Source organism: Equus caballus, unplaced genomic scaffold, assembly GCF_041296265.1.
Source record: "Equus caballus isolate H_3958 breed thoroughbred unplaced genomic scaffold, TB-T2T haplotype1-0000016, whole genome shotgun sequence".
Taxonomy (NCBI): domain Eukaryota; kingdom Metazoa; phylum Chordata; class Mammalia; order Perissodactyla; family Equidae; genus Equus; species Equus caballus.
In genome coordinates, this window is record NW_027222391.1 from 12345462 (window position 1) to 12365931 (window position 20470).

Below are 20470 nucleotides of genomic sequence, written 5' to 3' on the forward strand. Positions count from 1 at the left end.
TGAATTCCAGGCAGATTGCCATCATTCTGCTTCCGTCTCCTCACCTTTAAAATGGGGAGAGTAGCGGTAACCTAGCTTTGGGATGTGAGGATTAAGTGAGATAGTTGGTGCAAAGCAGTTAGCACAGGATCTGGCACAAAGTGAGGCCTTTGATAAATTATTATTATTATAGTAGTTTTGATTTTCCTCCGGTCGGAATATAATTTAGTTGAAGTTAGTGACTGTGTCACAGCTGTGTCTCAGGCTGGTGTCTGCCGCCCTGAGCTAAGCCGTAAAAATCCCTAGAATAACTTTTCAAAAGCCTGTCAGCCTCTTGAGGCTCCTACACTTCTTTATTGTATTGTATTTTATTGTATTGTATTTTATTTTATTTTATTGCAGTAACAGTGGATTCTAACATCATATAGCTTTCAGATGTACGTTGTAATATATTTCGAGTTCTGTGTAGATTACATCGTGTTCACCACCCAAAAACTAATTATAGTCCGTCACCTCCCATGTGAGCCTCATCACCCCTTTTGCTCTCTCCCCTCCCCCCCTCCCCCTATGGTAACCAGCAATCCAATCTCCGTGGCTCTGTGTGTGTTTGTGATTGTTTTTATCTTCTGCTCATGAGTGAGATCACACGGTGTTTGACTTTCTCCCTCTGATTTATTTCACTTCACATAATACCCTCAGGGTCCATCCAGGTTGTCACAAATGGCCGGGTCTCATCATTTCTTATGGCCGAGTAGTATTCCATTGTGTATACGTACCACATCTTCTTTATCCATTCCTCCCTTGATGGGCACCTAGGTTGCTTCCAAGTTTTGGCTGTTGTGAATAATGCTGCAGTGAACCTAGGGGTGCACGTGTCTTTCTGCATTTGTGTCTTCGAGTTCTTTGGATGAATAGCCAGCAGTGGGATAGCCGGATCATAACGGTAGATCTATTCTTAGTTTTCTGAGGATACTCCCTGCTGCTTTCCATAGTGGCTGCACCAGTCTGCGCCCCCACCAGCAGTGCAGGAGAGTTCCCGTCTCTCCACATCCTCTCCGACACTTGTCTCTTGTCTTGCTACTTAGAGCCATTCTGACCAGAGTAAGGTGACGTCTCATGGTAGTTTTCATTTGCACTTGTCTGATCGCTAATGATGTTGAGCACCTCTCCATAGGCCTGTTGGCCATCCGGATGTCTTGTTTGGAGAAGTCACTGCTCAGATCTTTTGCCCGTTTTTTTAATTGGGTTGTTGATTTGTTTTGTTGTTGAGGTGTATGAGTTCTTTCTGTATTTTGGGTATTAACCCCTTATCCGACATACGGTTTGCAAGTATCTTCTCCCAGGTGTTAGGTTGCGTTTTGGTTTTGTGGATGGTTTCCTTTGCCGTGCAGAAGATTTTTTTACTTTGATGTAGTCCCGTTTGTTCATTTTGTATTTTGTTTCCATTGCCCAGTCAGACGTGGTACTTGAACATAGGCTGCTAAGACTGATGTCAAAGGGTTTGCTTGTAGACGTTGCGTGGTTTCGGGTCTGACGTTCGAGTAAAACCCGAGGGAGGAGGCTGCAGTTCCCCGAGAGCGAGCTTGGCGGGGACCCTGCGTCCCTGTCAGCGCACCTTCCCGCTCCGCGAAGGTCCGAAGCGTGTGGGCGGGGCCCCAGGAGTTCTCCCAGGAGGGTGTCCCTGTCCCTGTCCGCAGTCCACCGCCGGAGGGGGCGGGGCAACGGCCTGGGAGCGTCTGGGCGGCGGCGCGCGCCCGCGAGGAGAGGAGCGCGCGCGGCTGCCGGGCCACCGTCGCGGGAGGCGTGGGAGGCGTCGGCGAGCCGCGCCTGCCTGGCCAGAGCCGAGCCCCGCGGAGTCCGGCCGCGCTCTGCGGCTCTCTCCCGGGCCGGGCTCGCCCGTGGACGCCGCTCCGTGTCCCCGCTGGGCACAGCAGCCCGGGCCCTCCACAGCCATGGCCGCTGGCCTGAGGTGGCCCTCCTTCAGCTCCCGCTCTTCCTGCTCGCCGGACACGGACGACCAGGGCGCCTGCGAAGATGATGCCGTCTGGGAGAGGTACCTGGGGGCGTGGGCCTGGGGGCTGGTGGGAGGCGAGCGTGTTTCTGAGGAATAGGCTTGTGCGCCGAGAGGTGCCCGTCAGGTCGCGGGACAGCTGTGCGGCGCGCGGAGCGGGGGGGGTGGGGGGTCTCTTCGTGCGCGTCACTCGTTCATGGAACGGGCGGTGTGTGCCGGGCACGGGGCCAGCCTGGGGACGCGGTGCCCGGGAGTCGGGCGCTGAAGCGGCCCCCGGGGTCTTGGCTTCTTGGAGGGACAGACGCGAAGTCGATAAGGACACTGGTCTCGATGCGTTCTGAGGAGTGCAGGTCTCCCTCCTTTAGAGGCTACGTTCCGTTGGGGTTTTCATGAAGCCTGTTGTGCCCCTGAAGCTCAGGCCGGTTCAGGGGAAGTGGCCTGTCGAGGGCCACGTAACGTTTGTGTGCAGAGCCAGTGCTTTCCAAAGCCCTTGACTGTGCGGAAGTCTAGCTGTTAGGGGTGCGGTGGGGGCTGTCCGGGGAGCATTGTGAGCACAGGTATGTGTCCCACACTTGAAAGTCTGGCAGAGAAAGCGTGAGGCTCGAGGGTGCTCCGTTCGTTCCCTCCTTGCACAGAAAGTCTGGAGAGCTGACCTTGGGACAAGTCCTTCCTTTCCTCTGGTCGGTGCGTTGTTCAGTGGTCTGGACACTTGGTGAGCAAGACTGACAGGGTGTTTGACGTACTGGGCCTCACAGCCTAGTTGGAAAGGACAGATAGGCAGCGACTAGTTACCTAGGAGATACGTAAAAACTATTTCGTGTTGGGTGCTGAGAAATACGGCATTTACTGATAGACTTTGTGGCTTAGGCAGTGATGTTGAAGCTGAGAGCAGATGCCTACAAGAAAAGGAGGACTTGTGCGGGAGAGCGTTGGGACGGGGCAAGGGAGGAGTATGGCCTGTCAGAGGAGCTGAAAGAGTGCCCTGGAGCCTGGGGCCGCGTAGGGACTGTAGGGTGGGGAAAACAAAACTTTTCGGTTAAGGCTGGCGCTTTCTATAGGTTTTTGGAGACTAAGCGTGGTGATTCGGAGCGTGGACTCTGGAGCCAGACTCTGTCAAACGGGTCCTAGCTCTGCCACCTACGGGCTGTGTGAACTTGGGCAAGTTACCGTACCATTCTGTGTGTCAGTTTCCTGATCTGTCAAACGGGGATGATTATCATACACACTCCATAGGTGAGTGTAAAGGTGAGAGGATATTTCATAGCCGTAAAGTACTTAGAGCAGCGTCTGGCCTGTAGTAGGCGTTAGTAGTGGTTGATTAAATAAATGGATAAATGCATACATAAGTATTAAAGGCTCGGAGGCTGTCCCTGGTGAAACGTGCGAACTTGAATGGATTACACCCAACTTTGTTTCCTTTCCAGCTTGCAGTTGCTACTGACCGCATCTGTAGCACCGTGGAATTCGAAATAATCTCCCTCGACTTGGCTGCTCTTGGGAAAACAATCTAATGCTGTCAAAATTATCCCAGGGAAATAAACGCCTTTTCAGTAGCATAGTAGGGTTAGGCTTATTTAATATGTATTGTTTATGTTGGTTTGTTTAGTATTTGTTGGTAACCTTTTTTTTTTTTTCTTTTCTGCAAAGCTGTTCGGTTAAAAAGAGCAGATTAGCTATGAAATGGTTCAGACACAGAGAAAAGTAGAGAGTCGTGTAAGCAGAGCACGCCTTTCCCTGACTCTCTGTCGAGAGCTTGTGTGATTCGAGCTGCTCTCTGCCTCAGACACGGTGCCCTCTGCGTGTGCAGTCATGTAAACAGTGCAGGGTCTGGAACCGTGGAGAATCTAAGGCAGTCCCGTCATGCTTTGCTTAACAGTGGGGATCAGTTCTGAGGAGTGTGTCACAGTCAGGCAATCTCGAGACTGTGCAAACACCACCGAGTTCCTAATCCTAGATGGCAGAGCCTCCTACACACCTAGGCCACATGGGACTAATCTTCTGGGACCCCCGTTGTGGACTGAAACGTCCCGATGTAGGGCATGACCGAACTGCCCAACTCCAAGGGCACGGAAGTGTAGCCTGTGGGGCTTTTTCAAAGAACAGAGACGCTCAAGGCCTCCTCTGGGCCCACTGACTCCGAATCTACTGGGATAGTTCCCGGCTTTAAAGACCAGACGTAGTCCTCCTCTGCAGACCTCTCATCAAGGGTTTTTCACACTGGGTTTTCCCTCCTCTGAGAAAACAGGCCAAGAGATTGTGAGGATCCATAATTAGTGTTTTAATGCACTTGGCAGGACTCAGTGTTTTTCGCGTTCTGTGATACTGGGATCTGCATCTTCACTGTAATGTGTTAAACCTTTAAGTCTTGTCCAAAAGTCACGTCATTACATAGAGAATCCTTCTGTGAATTCCAGGCAGATTGCCATCATTCTGCTTCCGTCTCCTCACCTTTAAAATGGGGAGAGTAGCGGTAACCTAGCTTTGGGATGTGAGGATTAAATGAGATAGTTGGTGCAAAGCAGTTAGCACAGGATCTGGCACAAAGTGAGGCCTTTGATAAATTATTATTATTATAGTAGTTTTGATTTTCCTCCGGTCGGAATATAATTTAGTTGAAGTTAGTGACTGTGTCACAGCTGTGTCTCAGGCTGGTGTCTGCCGCCCTGAGCTAAGCCGTAAAAATCCCTAGAATAACTTTTCAAAAGCCTGTCAGCCTCTTGAGGCTCCTACACTTCTTTATTGTATTGTATTTTATTGTATTGTATTTTATTTTATTTTATTGCAGTAACAGTGGATTCTAACATCATATAGCTTTCAGATGTACGTTGTAATATATTTCGAGTTCTGTGTAGATTACATCGTGTTCACCACCCAAAAACTAATTATAGTCCGTCACCTCCCATGTGAGCCTCATCACCCCTTTTGCTCTCTCCCCTCCCCCCCTCCCCCTATGGTAACCAGCAATCCAATCTCCGTGGCTCTGTGTGTGTTTGTGATTGTTTTTATCTTCTGCTCATGAGTGAGATCACACGGTGTTTGACTTTCTCCCTCTGATTTATTTCACTTCACATAATACCCTCAGGGTCCATCCAGGTTGTCACAAATGGCCGGGTCTCATCATTTCTTATGGCCGAGTAGTATTCCATTGTGTATACGTACCACATCTTCTTTATCCATTCCTCCCTTGATGGGCACCTAGGTTGCTTCCAAGTTTTGGCTGTTGTGAATAATGCTGCAGTGAACCTAGGGGTGCACGTGTCTTTCTGCATTTGTGTCTTCGAGTTCTTTGGATGAATAGCCAGCAGTGGGATAGCCGGATCATAACGGTAGATCTATTCTTAGTTTTCTGAGGATACTCCCTGCTGCTTTCCATAGTGGCTGCACCAGTCTGCGCCCCCACCAGCAGTGCAGGAGAGTTCCCGTCTCTCCACATCCTCTCCGACACTTGTCTCTTGTCTTGCTACTTAGAGCCATTCTGACCAGAGTAAGGTGACGTCTCATGGTAGTTTTCATTTGCACTTGTCTGATCGCTAATGATGTTGAGCACCTCTCCATAGGCCTGTTGGCCATCCGGATGTCTTCTTTGGAGAAGTCACTGCTCAGATCTTTTGCCCGTTTTTTTAATTGGGTTGTTGATTTGTTTTGTTGTTGAGGTGTATGAGTTCTTTCTGTATTTTGGGTATTAACCCCTTATCCGACATACGGTTTGCAAGTATCTTCTCCCAGGTGTTAGGTTGCGTTTTGGTTTTGTGGATGGTTTCCTTTGCCGTGCAGAAGATTTTTTTACTTTGATGTAGTCCCGTTTGTTCATTTTGTATTTTGTTTCCATTGCCCAGTCAGACGTGGTACTTGAACATAGGCTGCTAAGACTGATGTCAAAGGGTTTGCTTGTAGACGTTGCGTGGTTTCGGGTCTGACGTTCGAGTAAAACCCGAGGGAGGAGGCTGCAGTTCCCCGAGAGCGAGCTTGGCGGGGACCCTGCGTCCCTGTCAGCGCACCTTCCCGCTCCGCGAAGGTCCGAAGCGTGTGGGCGGGGCCCCAGGAGTTCTCCCAGGAGGGTGTCCCTGTCCCTGTCCGCAGTCCACCGCCGGAGGGGGCGGGGCAACGGCCTGGGAGCGTCTGGGCGGCGGCGCGCGCCCGCGAGGAGAGGAGCGCGCGCGGCTGCCGGGCCACCGTCGCGGGAGGCGTGGGAGGCGTCGGCGAGCCGCGCCTGCCTGGCCAGAGCCGAGCCCCGCGGAGTCCGGCCGCGCTCTGCGGCTCTCTCCCGGGCCGGGCTCGCCCGTGGACGCCGCTCCGTGTCCCCGCTGGGCACAGCAGCCCGGGCCCTCCACAGCCATGGCCGCTGGCCTGAGGTGGCCCTCCTTCAGCTCCCGCTCTTCCTGCTCGCCGGACACGGACGACCAGGGCGCCTGCGAAGATGATGCCGTCTGGGAGAGGTACCTGGGGGCGTGGGCCTGGGGGCTGGTGGGAGGCGAGCGTGTTTCTGAGGAATAGGCTTGTGCGCCGAGAGGTGCCCGTCAGGTCGCGGGACAGCTGTGCGGCGTGCGGAGCGGGGGGGGGTGGGGGGTCTCTTCGTGCGCGTCACTCGTTCATGGAACGGGCGGTGTGTGCCGGGCACGGGGCCAGCCTGGGGACGCGGTGCCCGGGAGTCGGGCGCTGAAGCGGCCCCCGGGGTCTTGGCTTCTTGGAGGGACAGACGCGAAGTCGATAAGGACACTGGTCTCGATGCGTTCTGAGGAGTGCAGGTCTCCCTCCTTTAGAGGCTACGTTCCGTTGGGGTTTTCATGAAGCCTGTTGTGCCCCTGAAGCTCAGGCCGGTTCAGGGGAAGTGGCCTGTCGAGGGCCACGTAACGTTTGTGTGCAGAGCCAGTGCTTTCCAAAGCCCTTGACTGTGCAGAAGTCTAGCTGTCCGGGGAGCATTGTGAGCACAGGTATGTGTCCCACACTTGAAAGTCTGGCAGAGAAAGCGTGAGGCTCGAGGGTGCTCCGTTCGTTCCCTCCTTGCACAGAAAGTCTGGAGAGCTGACCTTGGGACAAGTCCTTCCTTTCCTCTGGTCGGTGCGTTGTTCAGTGGTCTGGACACTTGGTGAGCAAGACTGACAGGGTGTTTGACGTACTGGGCCTCACAGCCTAGTTGGAAAGGACAGATAGGCAGCGACTAGTTACCTAGGAGATACGTAAAAACTATTTCGTGTTGGGTGCTGAGAAATACGGCATTTACTGATAGACTTTGTGGCTTAGGCAGTGATGTTGAAGCTGAGAGCAGATGCCTACAAGAAAAGGAGGACTTGTGCGGGAGAGCGTTGGGACGGGGCAAGGGAGGAGTATGGCCTGTCAGAGGAGCTGAAAGAGTGCCCTGGAGCCTGGGGCCGCGTAGGGACTGTAGGGTGGGGAAAACAAAACTTTTCGGTTAAGGCTGGCGCTTTCTATAGGTTTTTGGAGACTAAGCGTGGTGATTCGGAGCGTGGACTCTGGAGCCAGACTCTGTCAGATGGGTCCTAGCTCTGCCACCTACGGGCTGTGTGAACTTGGGCAAGTTACCGTACCATTCTGTGTGTCAGTTTCCTGATCTGTCAAACGGGGATGATTATCATACACACTCCATAGGTGAGTGTAAAGGTGAGAGGATATTTCATAGCCGTAAAGTACTTAGAGCAGCGTCTGGCCTGTAGTAGGCGTTAGTAGTGGTTGATTAAATAAATGGATAAATGCATACATAAGTATTAAAGGCTCGGAGGCTGTCCCTGGTGAAACGTGCGAACTTGAATGGATTACACCCAACTTTGTTTCCTTTCCAGCTTGCAGTTGCTACTGACCGCATCTGTAGCACCGTGGAATTCGAAATAATCTCCCTCGACTTGGCTGCTCTTGGGAAAACAATCTAATGCTGTCAAAATTATCCCAGGGAAATAAACGCCTTTTCAGTAGCATAGTAGGGTTAGGCTTATTTAATATGTATTGTTTATGTTGGTTTGTTTAGTATTTGTTGGTAACCTTTTTTTTTTTTTCTTTTCTGCAAAGCTGTTCGGTTAAAAAGAGCAGATTAGCTATGAAATGGTTCAGACACAGAGAAAAGTAGAGAGTCGTGTAAGCAGAGCACGCCTTTCCCTGACTCTCTGTCGAGAGTTTGTGTGATTCCAGCTGCTCTCTGCCTCAGACACGGTGCCCTCTGCGTGTGCAGTCATGTAAACAGTGCAGGGTCTGGAACCGTGGAGAATCTAAGGCAGTCCCGTCATGCTTTGCTTAACAGTGGGGATCAGTTCTGAGGAGTGTGTCACAGTCAGGCAATCTCGAGACTGTGCAAACACCACCGAGTTCCTAATCCTAGATGGCAGAGCCTCCTACACACCTAGGCCACATGGGACTAATCTTCTGGGACCCCCGTTGTGGACTGAAACGTCCCGATGTAGGGCATGACCGAACTGCCCAACTCCAAGGGCACGGAAGTGTAGCCTGTGGGGCTTTTTCAAAGAACAGAGACGCTCAAGGCCTCCTCTGGGCCCACTGACTCCGAATCTACTGGGATAGTTCCCGGCTTTAAAGACCAGACGTAGTCCTCCTCTGCAGACCTCTCATCAAGGGTTTTTCACACTGGGTTTTCCCTCCTCTGAGAAAACAGGCCAAGAGATTGTGAGGATCCATAATTAGTGTTTTAATGCACTTGGCAGGACTCAGTGTTTTTCGCGTTCTGTGATACTGGGATCTGCATCTTCACTGTAATGTGTTAAACCTTTAAGTCTTGTCCAAAAGTCACGTCATTACATAGAGAATCCTTCTGTGAATTCCAGGCAGATTGCCATCATTCTGCTTCCGTCTCCTCACCTTTAAAATGGGGAGAGTAGCGGTAACCTAGCTTTGGGATGTGAGGATTAAGTGAGATAGTTGGTGCAAAGCAGTTAGCACAGGATCTGGCACAAAGTGAGGCCTTTGATAAATTATTATTATTATAGTAGTTTTGATTTTCCTCCGGTCGGAATATAATTTAGTTGAAGTTAGTGACTGTGTCACAGCTGTGTCTCAGGCTGGTGTCTGCCGCCCTGAGCTAAGCCGTAAAAATCCCTAGAATAACTTTTCAAAAGCCTGTCAGCCTCTTGAGGCTCCTACACTTCTTTATTGTATTGTATTTTATTGTATTGTATTTTATTTTATTTTATTGCAGTAACAGTGGATTCTAACATCATATAGCTTTCAGATGTACGTTGTAATATATTTCGAGTTCTGTGTAGATTACATCGTGTTCACCACCCAAAAACTAATTATAGTCCGTCACCTCCCATGTGAGCCTCATCACCCCTTTTGCTCTCTCCCCTCCCCCCCTCCCCCTATGGTAACCAGCAATCCAATCTCCGTGGCTCTGTGTGTGTTTGTGATTGTTTTTATCTTCTGCTCATGAGTGAGATCACACGGTGTTTGACTTTCTCCCTCTGATTTATTTCACTTCACATAATACCCTCAGGGTCCATCCAGGTTGTCACAAATGGCCGGGTCTCATCATTTCTTATGGCCGAGTAGTATTCCATTGTGTATACGTACCACATCTTCTTTATCCATTCCTCCCTTGATGGGCACCTAGGTTGCTTCCAAGTTTTGGCTGTTGTGAATAATGCTGCAGTGAACCTAGGGGTGCACGTGTCTTTCTGCATTTGTGTCTTCGAGTTCTTTGGATGAATAGCCAGCAGTGGGATAGCCGGATCATAACGGTAGATCTATTCTTAGTTTTCTGAGGATACTCCCTGCTGCTTTCCATAGTGGCTGCACCAGTCTGCGCCCCCACCAGCAGTGCAGGAGAGTTCCCGTCTCTCCACATCCTCTCCGACACTTGTCTCTTGTCTTGCTACTTAGAGCCATTCTGACCAGAGTAAGGTGACGTCTCATGGTAGTTTTCATTTGCACTTGTCTGATCGCTAATGATGTTGAGCACCTCTCCATAGGCCTGTTGGCCATCCGGATGTCTTGTTTGGAGAAGTCACTGCTCAGATCTTTTGCCCGTTTTTTTAATTGGGTTGTTGATTTGTTTTGTTGTTGAGGTGTATGAGTTCTTTCTGTATTTTGGGTATTAACCCCTTATCCGACATACGGTTTGCAAGTATCTTCTCCCAGGTGTTAGGTTGCGTTTTGGTTTTGTGGATGGTTTCCTTTGCCGTGCAGAAGATTTTTTTACTTTGATGTAGTCCCGTTTGTTCATTTTGTATTTTGTTTCCATTGCCCAGTCAGACGTGGTACTTGAACATAGGCTGCTAAGACTGATGTCAAAGGGTTTGCTTGTAGACGTTGCGTGGTTTCGGGTCTGACGTTCGAGTAAAACCCGAGGGAGGAGGCTGCAGTTCCCCGAGAGCGAGCTTGGCGGGGACCCTGCGTCCCTGTCAGCGCACCTTCCCGCTCCGCGAAGGTCCGAAGCGTGTGGGCGGGGCCCCAGGAGTTCTCCCAGGAGGGTGTCCCTGTCCCTGTCCGCAGTCCACCGCCGGAGGGGGCGGGGCAACGGCCTGGGAGCGTCTGGGCGGCGGCGCGCGCCCGCGAGGAGAGGAGCGCGCGCGGCTGCCGGGCCACCGTCGCGGGAGGCGTGGGAGGCGTCGGCGAGCCGCGCCTGCCTGGCCAGAGCCGAGCCCCGCGGAGTCCGGCCGCGCTCTGCGGCTCTCTCCCGGGCCGGGCTCGCCCGTGGACGCCGCTCCGTGTCCCCGCTGGGCACAGCAGCCCGGGCCCTCCACAGCCATGGCCGCTGGCCTGAGGTGGCCCTCCTTCAGCTCCCGCTCTTCCTGCTCGCCGGACACGGACGACCAGGGCGCCTGCGAAGATGATGCCGTCTGGGAGAGGTACCTGGGGGCGTGGGCCTGGGGGCTGGTGGGAGGCGAGCGTGTTTCTGAGGAATAGGCTTGTGCGCCGAGAGGTGCCCGTCAGGTCGCGGGACAGCTGTGCGGCGTGCGGAGCGGGGGGGGTGGGGGGTCTCTTCGTGCGCGTCACTCGTTCATGGAACGGGCGGTGTGTGCCGGGCACGGGGCCAGCCTGGGGACGCGGTGCCCGGGAGTCGGGCGCTGAAGCGGCCCCCGGGGTCTTGGCTTCTTGGAGGGACAGACGCGAAGTCGATAAGGACACTGGTCTCGATGCGTTCTGAGGAGTGCAGGTCTCCCTCCTTTAGAGGCTACGTTCCGTTGGGGTTTTCATGAAGCCTGTTGTGCCCCTGAAGCTCAGGCCGGTTCAGGGGAAGTGGCCTGTCGAGGGCCACGTAACGTTTGTGTGCAGAGCCAGTGCTTTCCAAAGCCCTTGACTGTGCGGAAGTCTAGCTGTCCGGGGAGCATTGTGAGCACAGGTATGTGTCCCACACTTGAAAGTCTGGCAGAGAAAGCGTGAGGCTCGAGGGTGCTCCGTTCGTTCCCTCCTTGCACAGAAAGTCTGGAGAGCTGACCTTGGGACAAGTCCTTCCTTTCCTCTGGTCGGTGCGTTGTTCAGTGGTCTGGACACTTGGTGAGCAAGACTGACAGGGTGTTTGACGTACTGGGCCTCACAGCCTAGTTGGAAAGGACAGATAGGCAGCGACTAGTTACCTAGGAGATACGTAAAAACTATTTCGTGTTGGGTGCTGAGAAATACGGCATTTACTGATAGACTTTGTGGCTTAGGCAGTGATGTTGAAGCTGAGAGCAGATGCCTACAAGAAAAGGAGGACTTGTGCGGGAGAGCGTTGGGACGGGGCAAGGGAGGAGTATGGCCTGTCAGAGGAGCTGAAAGAGTGCCCTGGAGCCTGGGGCCGCGTAGGGACTGTAGGGTGGGGAAAACAAAACTTTTCGGTTAAGGCTGGCGCTTTCTATAGGTTTTTGGAGACTAAGCGTGGTGATTCGGAGCGTGGACTCTGGAGCCAGACTCTGTCAGATGGGTCCTAGCTCTGCCACCTACGGGCTGTGTGAACTTGGGCAAGTTACCGTACCATTCTGTGTGTCAGTTTCCTGATCTGTCAAACGGGGATGATTATCATACACACTCCATAGGTGAGTGTAAAGGTGAGAGGATATTTCATAGCCGTAAAGTACTTAGAGCAGCGTCTGGCCTGTAGTAGGCGTTAGTAGTGGTTGATTAAATAAATGGATAAATGCATACATAAGTATTAAAGGCTCGGAGGCTGTCCCTGGTGAAACGTGCGAACTTGAATGGATTACACCCAACTTTGTTTCCTTTCCAGCTTGCAGTTGCTACTGACCGCATCTGTAGCACCGTGGAATTCGAAATAATCTCCCTCGACTTGGCTGCTCTTGGGAAAACAATCTAATGCTGTCAAAATTATCCCAGGGAAATAAACGCCTTTTCAGTAGCATAGTAGGGTTAGGCTTATTTAATATGTATTGTTTATATTGGTTTGGTTAGTATTTGTTGGTAACCTTTTTTTTTTTTTCTTTTCTGCAAAGCTGTTCGGTTAAAAAGAGCAGATTAGCTATGAAATGGTTCAGACACAGAGAAAAGTAGAGAGTCGTGTAAGCAGAGCACGCCTTTCCCTGACTCTCTGTCGAGAGCTTGTGTGATTCCAGCTGCTCTCTGCCTCAGACACGGTGCCCTCTGCGTGTGCAGTCATGTAAACAGTGCAGGGTCTGGAACCGTGGAGAATCTAAGGCAGTCCCGTCATGCTTTGCTTAACAGTGGGGATCAGTTCTGAGGAGTGTGTCACAGTCAGGCAATCTCGAGACTGTGCAAACACCACCGAGTTCCTAATCCTAGATGGCAGAGCCTCCTACACACCTAGGCCACATGGGACTAATCTTCTGGGACCCCCGTTGTGGACTGAAACGTCCCGATGTAGGGCATGACCGAACTGCCCAACTCCAAGGGCACGGAAGTGTAGCCTGTGGGGCTTTTTCAAAGAACAGAGACGCTCAAGGCCTCCTCTGGGCCCACTGACTCCGAATCTACTGGGATAGTTCCCGGCTTTAAAGACCAGACGTAGTCCTCCTCTGCAGACCTCTCATCAAGGGTTTTTCACACTGGGTTTTCCCTCCTCTGAGAAAACAGGCCAAGAGATTGTGAGGATCCATAATTAGTGTTTTAATGCACTTGGCAGGACTCAGTGTTTTTCGCGTTCTGTGATACTGGGATCTGCATCTTCACTGTAATGTGTTAAACCTTTAAGTCTTGTCCAAAAGTCACGTCATTACATAGAGAATCCTTCTGTGAATTCCAGGCAGATTGCCATCATTCTGCTTCCGTCTCCTCACCTTTAAAATGGGGAGAGTAGCGGTAACCTAGCTTTGGGATGTGAGGATTAAGTGAGATAGTTGGTGCAAAGCAGTTAGCACAGGATCTGGCACAAAGTGAGGCCTTTGATAAATTATTATTATTATAGTAGTTTTGATTTTCCTCCGGTCGGAATATAATTTAGTTGAAGTTAGTGACTGTGTCACAGCTGTGTCTCAGGCTGGTGTCTGCCGCCCTGAGCTAAGCCGTAAAAATCCCTAGAATAACTTTTCAAAAGCCTGTCAGCCTCTTGAGGCTCCTACACTTCTTTATTGTATTGTATTTTATTGTATTGTATTTTATTTTATTTTATTGCAGTAACAGTGGATTCTAACATCATATAGCTTTCAGATGTACGTTGTAATATATTTCGAGTTCTGTGTAGATTACATCGTGTTCACCACCCAAAAACTAATTATAGTCCGTCACCTCCCATGTGAGCCTCATCACCCCTTTTGCTCTCTCCCCTCCCCCCCTCCCCCTATGGTAACCAGCAATCCAATCTCCGTGGCTCTGTGTGTGTTTGTGATTGTTTTTATCTTCTGCTCATGAGTGAGATCACACGGTGTTTGACTTTCTCCCTCTGATTTATTTCACTTCACATAATACCCTCAGGGTCCATCCAGGTTGTCACAAATGGCCGGGTCTCATCATTTCTTATGGCCGAGTAGTATTCCATTGTGTATACGTACCACATCTTCTTTATCCATTCCTCCCTTGATGGGCACCTAGGTTGCTTCCAAGTTTTGGCTGTTGTGAATAATGCTGCAGTGAACCTAGGGGTGCACGTGTCTTTCTGCATTTGTGTCTTCGAGTTCTTTGGATGAATAGCCAGCAGTGGGATAGCCGGATCATAACGGTAGATCTATTCTTAGTTTTCTGAGGATACTCCCTGCTGCTTTCCATAGTGGCTGCACCAGTCTGCGCCCCCACCAGCAGTGCAGGAGAGTTCCCGTCTCTCCACATCCTCTCCGACACTTGTCTCTTGTCTTGCTACTTAGAGCCATTCTGACCAGAGTAAGGTGACGTCTCATGGTAGTTTTCATTTGCACTTGTCTGATCGCTAATGATGTTGAGCACCTCTCCATAGGCCTGTTGGCCATCCGGATGTCTTGTTTGGAGAAGTCACTGCTCAGATCTTTTGCCCGTTTTTTTAATTGGGTTGTTGATTTGTTTTGTTGTTGAGGTGTATGAGTTCTTTCTGTATTTTGGGTATTAACCCCTTATCCGACATACGGTTTGCAAGTATCTTCTCCCAGGTGTTAGGTTGCGTTTTGGTTTTGTGGATGGTTTCCTTTGCCGTGCAGAAGATTTTTTTACTTTGATGTAGTCCCGTTTGTTCATTTTGTATTTTGTTTCCATTGCCCAGTCAGACGTGGTACTTGAACATAGGCTGCTAAGACTGATGTCAAAGGGTTTGCTTGTAGACGTTGCGTGGTTTCGGGTCTGACGTTCGAGTAAAACCCGAGGGAGGAGGCTGCAGTTCCCCGAGAGCGAGCTTGGCGGGGACCCTGCGTCCCTGTCAGCGCACCTTCCCGCTCCGCGAAGGTCCGAAGCGTGTGGGCGGGGCCCCAGGAGTTCTCCCAGGAGGGTGTCCCTGTCCCTGTCCGCAGTCCACCGCCGGAGGGGGCGGGGCAACGGCCTGGGAGCGTCTGGGCGGCGGCGCGCGCCCGTGAGGAGAGGAGCGCGCGCGGCTGCCGGGCCACCGTCGCGGGAGGCGTGGGAGGCGTCGGCGAGCCGCGCCTGCCTGGCCAGAGCCGAGCCCCGCGGAGTCCGGCCGCGCTCTGCGGCTCTCTCCCGGGCCGGGCTCGCCCGTGGACGCCGCTCCGTGTCCCCGCTGGGCACAGCAGCCCGGGCCCTCCACAGCCATGGCCGCTGGCCTGAGGTGGCCCTCCTTCAGCTCCCGCTCTTCCTGCTCGCCGGACACGGACGACCAGGGCGCCTGCGAAGATGATGCCGTCTGGGAGAGGTACCTGGGGGCGTGGGCCTGGGGGCTGGTGGGAGGCGAGCGTGTTTCTGAGGAATAGGCTTGTGCGCCGAGAGGTGCCCGTCAGGTCGCGGGACAGCTGTGCGGCGCGCGGAGCGGGGGGGGTGGGGGGTCTCTTCGTGCGCGTCACTCGTTCATGGAACGGGCGGTGTGTGCCGGGCACGGGGCCAGCCTGGGGACGCGGTGCCCGGGAGTCGGGCGCTGAAGCGGCCCCCGGGGTCTTGGCTTCTTGGAGGGACAGACGCGAAGTCGATAAGGACACTGGTCTCGATGCGTTCTGAGGAGTGCAGGTCTCCCTCCTTTAGAGGCTACGTTCCGTTGGGGTTTTCATGAAGCCTGTTGTGCCCCTGAAGCTCAGGCCGGTTCAGGGGAAGTGGCCTGTCGAGGGCCACGTAACGTTTGTGTGCAGAGCCAGTGCTTTCCAAAGCCCTTGACTGTGCGGAAGTCTAGCTGTCCGGGGAGCATTGTGAGCACAGGTATGTGTCCCACACTTGAAAGTCTGGCAGAGAAAGCGTGAGGCTCGAGGGTGCTCCGTTCGTTCCCTCCTTGCACAGAAAGTCTGGAGAGCTGACCTTGGGACAAGTCCTTCCTTTCCTCTGGTCGGTGCGTTGTTCAGTGGTCTGGACACTTGGTGAGCAAGACTGACAGGGTGTTTGACGTACTGGGCCTCACAGCCTAGTTGGAAAGGACAGATAGGCAGCGACTAGTTACCTAGGAGATACGTAAAAACTATTTCGTGTTGGGTGCTGAGAAATACGGCATTTACTGATAGACTTTGTGGCTTAGGCAGTGATGTTGAAGCTGAGAGCAGATGCCTACAAGAAAAGGAGGACTTGTGCGGGAGAGCGTTGGGACGGGGCAAGGGAGGAGTATGGCCTGTCAGAGGAGCTGAAAGAGTGCCCTGGAGCCTGGGGCCGCGTAGGGACTGTAGGGTGGGGAAAACAAAACTTTTCGGTTAAGGCTGGCGCTTTCTATAGGTTTTTGGAGACTAAGCGTGGTGATTCGGAGCGTGGACTCTGGAGCCAGACTCTGTCAGATGGGTCCTAGCTCTGCCACCTACGGGCTGTGTGAACTTGGGCAAGTTACCGTACCATTCTGTGTGTCAGTTTCCTGATCTGTCAAACGGGGATGATTATCATACACACTCCATAGGTGAGTGTAAAGGTGAGAGGATATTTCATAGCCGTAAAGTACTTAGAGCAGCGTCTGGCCTGTAGTAGGCGTTAGTAGTGGTTGATTAAATAAATGGATAAATGCATACATAAGTATTAAAGGCTCGGAGGCTGTCCCTGGTGAAACGTGCGAACTTGAATGGATTACACCCAACTTTGTTTCCTTTCCAGCTTGCAGTTGCTACTGACCGCATCTGTAGCACCGTGGAATTCGAAATAATCTCCCTCGACTTGGCTGCTCTTGGGAAAACAATCTAATGCTGTCAAAATTATCCCAGGGAAATAAACGCCTTTTCAGTAGCATAGTAGGGTTAGGCTTATTTAATATGTATTGTTTATATTGGTTTGGTTAGTATTTGTTGGTAACCTTTTTTTTTTTTTCTTTTCTGCAAAGCTGTTCGGTTAAAAAGAGCAGATTAGCTATGAAATGGTTCAGACACAGAGAAAAGTAGAGAGTCGTGTAAGCAGAGCACGCCTTTCCCTGACTCTCTGTCGAGAGCTTGTGTGATTCCAGCTGCTCTCTGCCTCAGACACGGTGCCCTCTGCGTGTGCAGTCATGTAAACAGTGCAGGGTCTGGAACCGTGGAGAATCTAAGGCAGTCCCGTCATGCTTTGCTTAACAGTGGGGATCAGTTCTGAGGAGTGTGTCACAGTCAGGCAATCTCGAGACTGTGCAAACACCACCGAGTTCCTAATCCTAGATGGCAGAGCCTCCTACACACCTAGGCCACATGGGACTAATCTTCTGGGACCCCCGTTGTGGACTGAAACGTCCCGATGTAGGGCATGACCGAACTGCCCAACTCCAAGGGCACGGAAGTGTAGCCTGTGGGGCTTTTTCAAAGAACAGAGACGCTCAAGGCCTCCTCTGGGCCCACTGACTCCGAATCTACTGGGATAGTTCCCGGCTTTAAAGACCAGACGTAGTCCTCCTCTGCAGACCTCTCATCAAGGGTTTTTCACACTGGGTTTTCCCTCCTCTGAGAAAACAGGCCAAGAGATTGTGAGGATCCATAATTAGTGTTTTAATGCACTTGGCAGGACTCAGTGTTTTTCGCGTTCTGTGATACTGGGATCTGCATCTTCACTGTAATGTGTTAAACCTTTAAGTCTTGTCCAAAAGTCACGTCATTACATAGAGAATCCTTCTGTGAATTCCAGGCAGATTGCCATCATTCTGCTTCCGTCTCCTCACCTTTAAAATGGGGAGAGTAGCGGTAACCTAGCTTTGGGATGTGAGGATTAAGTGAGATAGTTGGTGCAAAGCAGTTAGCACAGGATCTGGCACAAAGTGAGGCCTTTGATAAATTATTATTATTATAGTAGTTTTGATTTTCCTCCGGTCGGAATATAATTTAGTTGAAGTTAGTGACTGTGTCACAGCTGTGTCTCAGGCTGGTGTCTGCCGCCCTGAGCTAAGCCGTAAAAATCCCTAGAATAACTTTTCAAAAGCCTGTCAGCCTCTTGAGGCTCCTACACTTCTTTATTGTATTGTATTTTATTGTATTGTATTTTATTTTATTTTATTGCAGTAACAGTGGATTCTAACATCATATAGCTTTCAGATGTACGTTGTAATATATTTCGAGTTCTGTGTAGATTACATCGTGTTCACCACCCAAAAACTAATTATAGTCCGTCACCTCCCATGTGAGCCTCATCACCCCTTTTGCTCTCTCCCCTCCCCCCCTCCCCCTATGGTAACCAGCAATCCAATCTCCGTGGCTCTGTGTGTGTTTGTGATTGTTTTTATCTTCTGCTCATGAGTGAGATCACACGGTGTTTGACTTTCTCCCTCTGATTTATTTCACTTCACATAATACCCTCAGGGTCCATCCAGGTTGTCACAAATGGCCGGGTCTCATCATTTCTTATGGCCGAGTAGTATTCCATTGTGTATACGTACCACATCTTCTTTATCCATTCCTCCCTTTGATGGGCACCTAGGTTGCTTCCAAGTTTTGGCTGTTGTGAATAATGCTGCAGTGAACCTAGGGGTGCACGTGTCTTTCTGCATTTGTGTCTTCGAGTTCTTTGGATGAATAGCCAGCAGTGGGATAGCCGGATCATAACGGTAGATCTATTCTTAGTTTTCTGAGGATACTCCCTGCTGCTTTCCATAGTGGCTGCACCAGTCTGCGCCCCCACCAGCAGTGCAGGAGAGTTCCCGTCTCTCCACATCCTCTCCGACACTTGTCTCTTGTCTTGCTACTTAGAGCCATTCTGACCAGAGTAAGGTGACGTCTCATGGTAGTTTTCATTTGCACTTGTCTGATCGCTAATGATGTTGAGCACCTCTCCATAGGCCTGTTGGCCATCCGGATGTCTTGTTTGGAGAAGTCACTGCTCAGATCTTTTGCCCGTTTTTTTAATTGGGTTGTTGATTTGTTTTGTTGTTGAGGTGTATGAGTTCTTTCTGTATTTTGGGTATTAACCCCTTATCCGACATACGGTTTGCAAGTATCTTCTCCCAGGTGTTAGGTTGCGTTTTGGTTTTGTGGATGGTTTCCTTTGCCGTGCAGAAGATTTTTTTACTTTGATGTAGTCCCGTTTGTTCATTTTGTATTTTGTTTCCATTGCCCAGTCAGACGTGGTACTTGAACATAGGCTGCTAAGACTGATGTCAAAGGGTTTGCTTGTAGACGTTGCGTGGTTTCGGGTCTGACGTTCGAGTAAAACCCGAGGGAGGAGGCTGCAGTTCCCCGAGAGCGAGCTTGGCGGGGACCCTGCGTCCCTGTCAGCGCACCTTCCCGCTCCGCGAAGGTCCGAAGCGTGTGGGCGGGGCCCCAGGAGTTCTCCCAGGAGGGTGTCCCTGTCCCTGTCCGCAGTCCACCGCCGGAGGGGGCGGGGCAACGGCCTGGGAGCGTCTGGGCGGCGGCGCGCGCCCGCGAGGAGAGGAGCGCGCGCGGCTGCCGGGCCACCGTCGCGGGAGGCGTGGGAGGCGTCGGCGAGCCGCGCCTGCCTGGCCAGAGCCGAGCCCCGCGGAGTCCGGCCGCGCTCTGCGGCTCTCTCCCGGGCCGGGCTCGCCCGTGGACGCCGCTCCGTGTCCCCGCTGGGCACAGCAGCCCGGGCCCTCCACAGCCATGGCCGCTGGCCTGAGGTGGCCCTCCTTCAGCTCCCGCTCTTCCTGCTCGCCGGACACGGACGACCAGGGCGCCTGCGAAGATGATGCCGTCTGGGAGAGGTACCTGGGGGCGTGGGCCTGGGGGCTGGTGGGAGGCGAGCGTGTTTCTGAGGAATAGGCTTGTGCGCCGAGAGGTGCCCGTCAGGTCGCGGGACAGCTGTGCGGCGCGCGGAGCGGGGGGGGTGGGGGGTCTCTTCGTGCGCGTCACTCGTTCATGGAACGGGCGGTGTGTGCCGGGCACGGGGCCAGCCTGGGGACGCGGTGCCCGGGAGTCGGGCGCTGAAGCGGCCCCCGGGGTCTTGGCTTCTTGGAGGGACAGACGCGAAGTCGATAAGGACACTGGTCTCGATGCGTTCTGAGGAGTGCAGGTCTCCCTCCTTTAGAGGCTACGTTCCGTTGGGGTTTTCATGAAGCCTGTTGTGCCCCTGAAGCTCAGGCCGGTTCAGGGGAAGTGGCCTGTCGAGGGCCACGTAACGTTTGTGTGCAGAGCCAGTGCTTTCCAAAGCCCTTGACTGTGCGGAAGTCTAGCTGTCCGGGGAGCATTGTGAGCACAGGTATGTGTCCCACACTTGAAAGTCTGGCAGAGAAAGCGTGAGGCTCGAGGGTGCTCCGTTCGTTCCCTCCTTGCACAGAAAGTCTGGAGAGCTGACCTTGGGACAAGTCCTTCCTTTCCTCTGGTCGGTGCGTTGTTCAGTGGTCTGGACACTTGGTGAGCAAGACTGACAGGGTGTTTGACGTACTGGGCCTCACAGCCTAGTTGGAAAGGACAGATAGGCAGCGACTAGTTACCTAGGAGATACGTAAAAACTATTTCGTGTTGGGTGCTGAGAAATACGGCATTTACTGATAGACTTTGTGGCTTAGGCAGTGATGTTGAAGCTGAGAGCAGATGCCTACAAGAAAAGGAGGACTTGTGCGGGAGAGCGTTGGGACGGGGCAAGGGAGGAGTATGGCCTGTCAGAGGAGCTGAAAGAGTGCCCTGG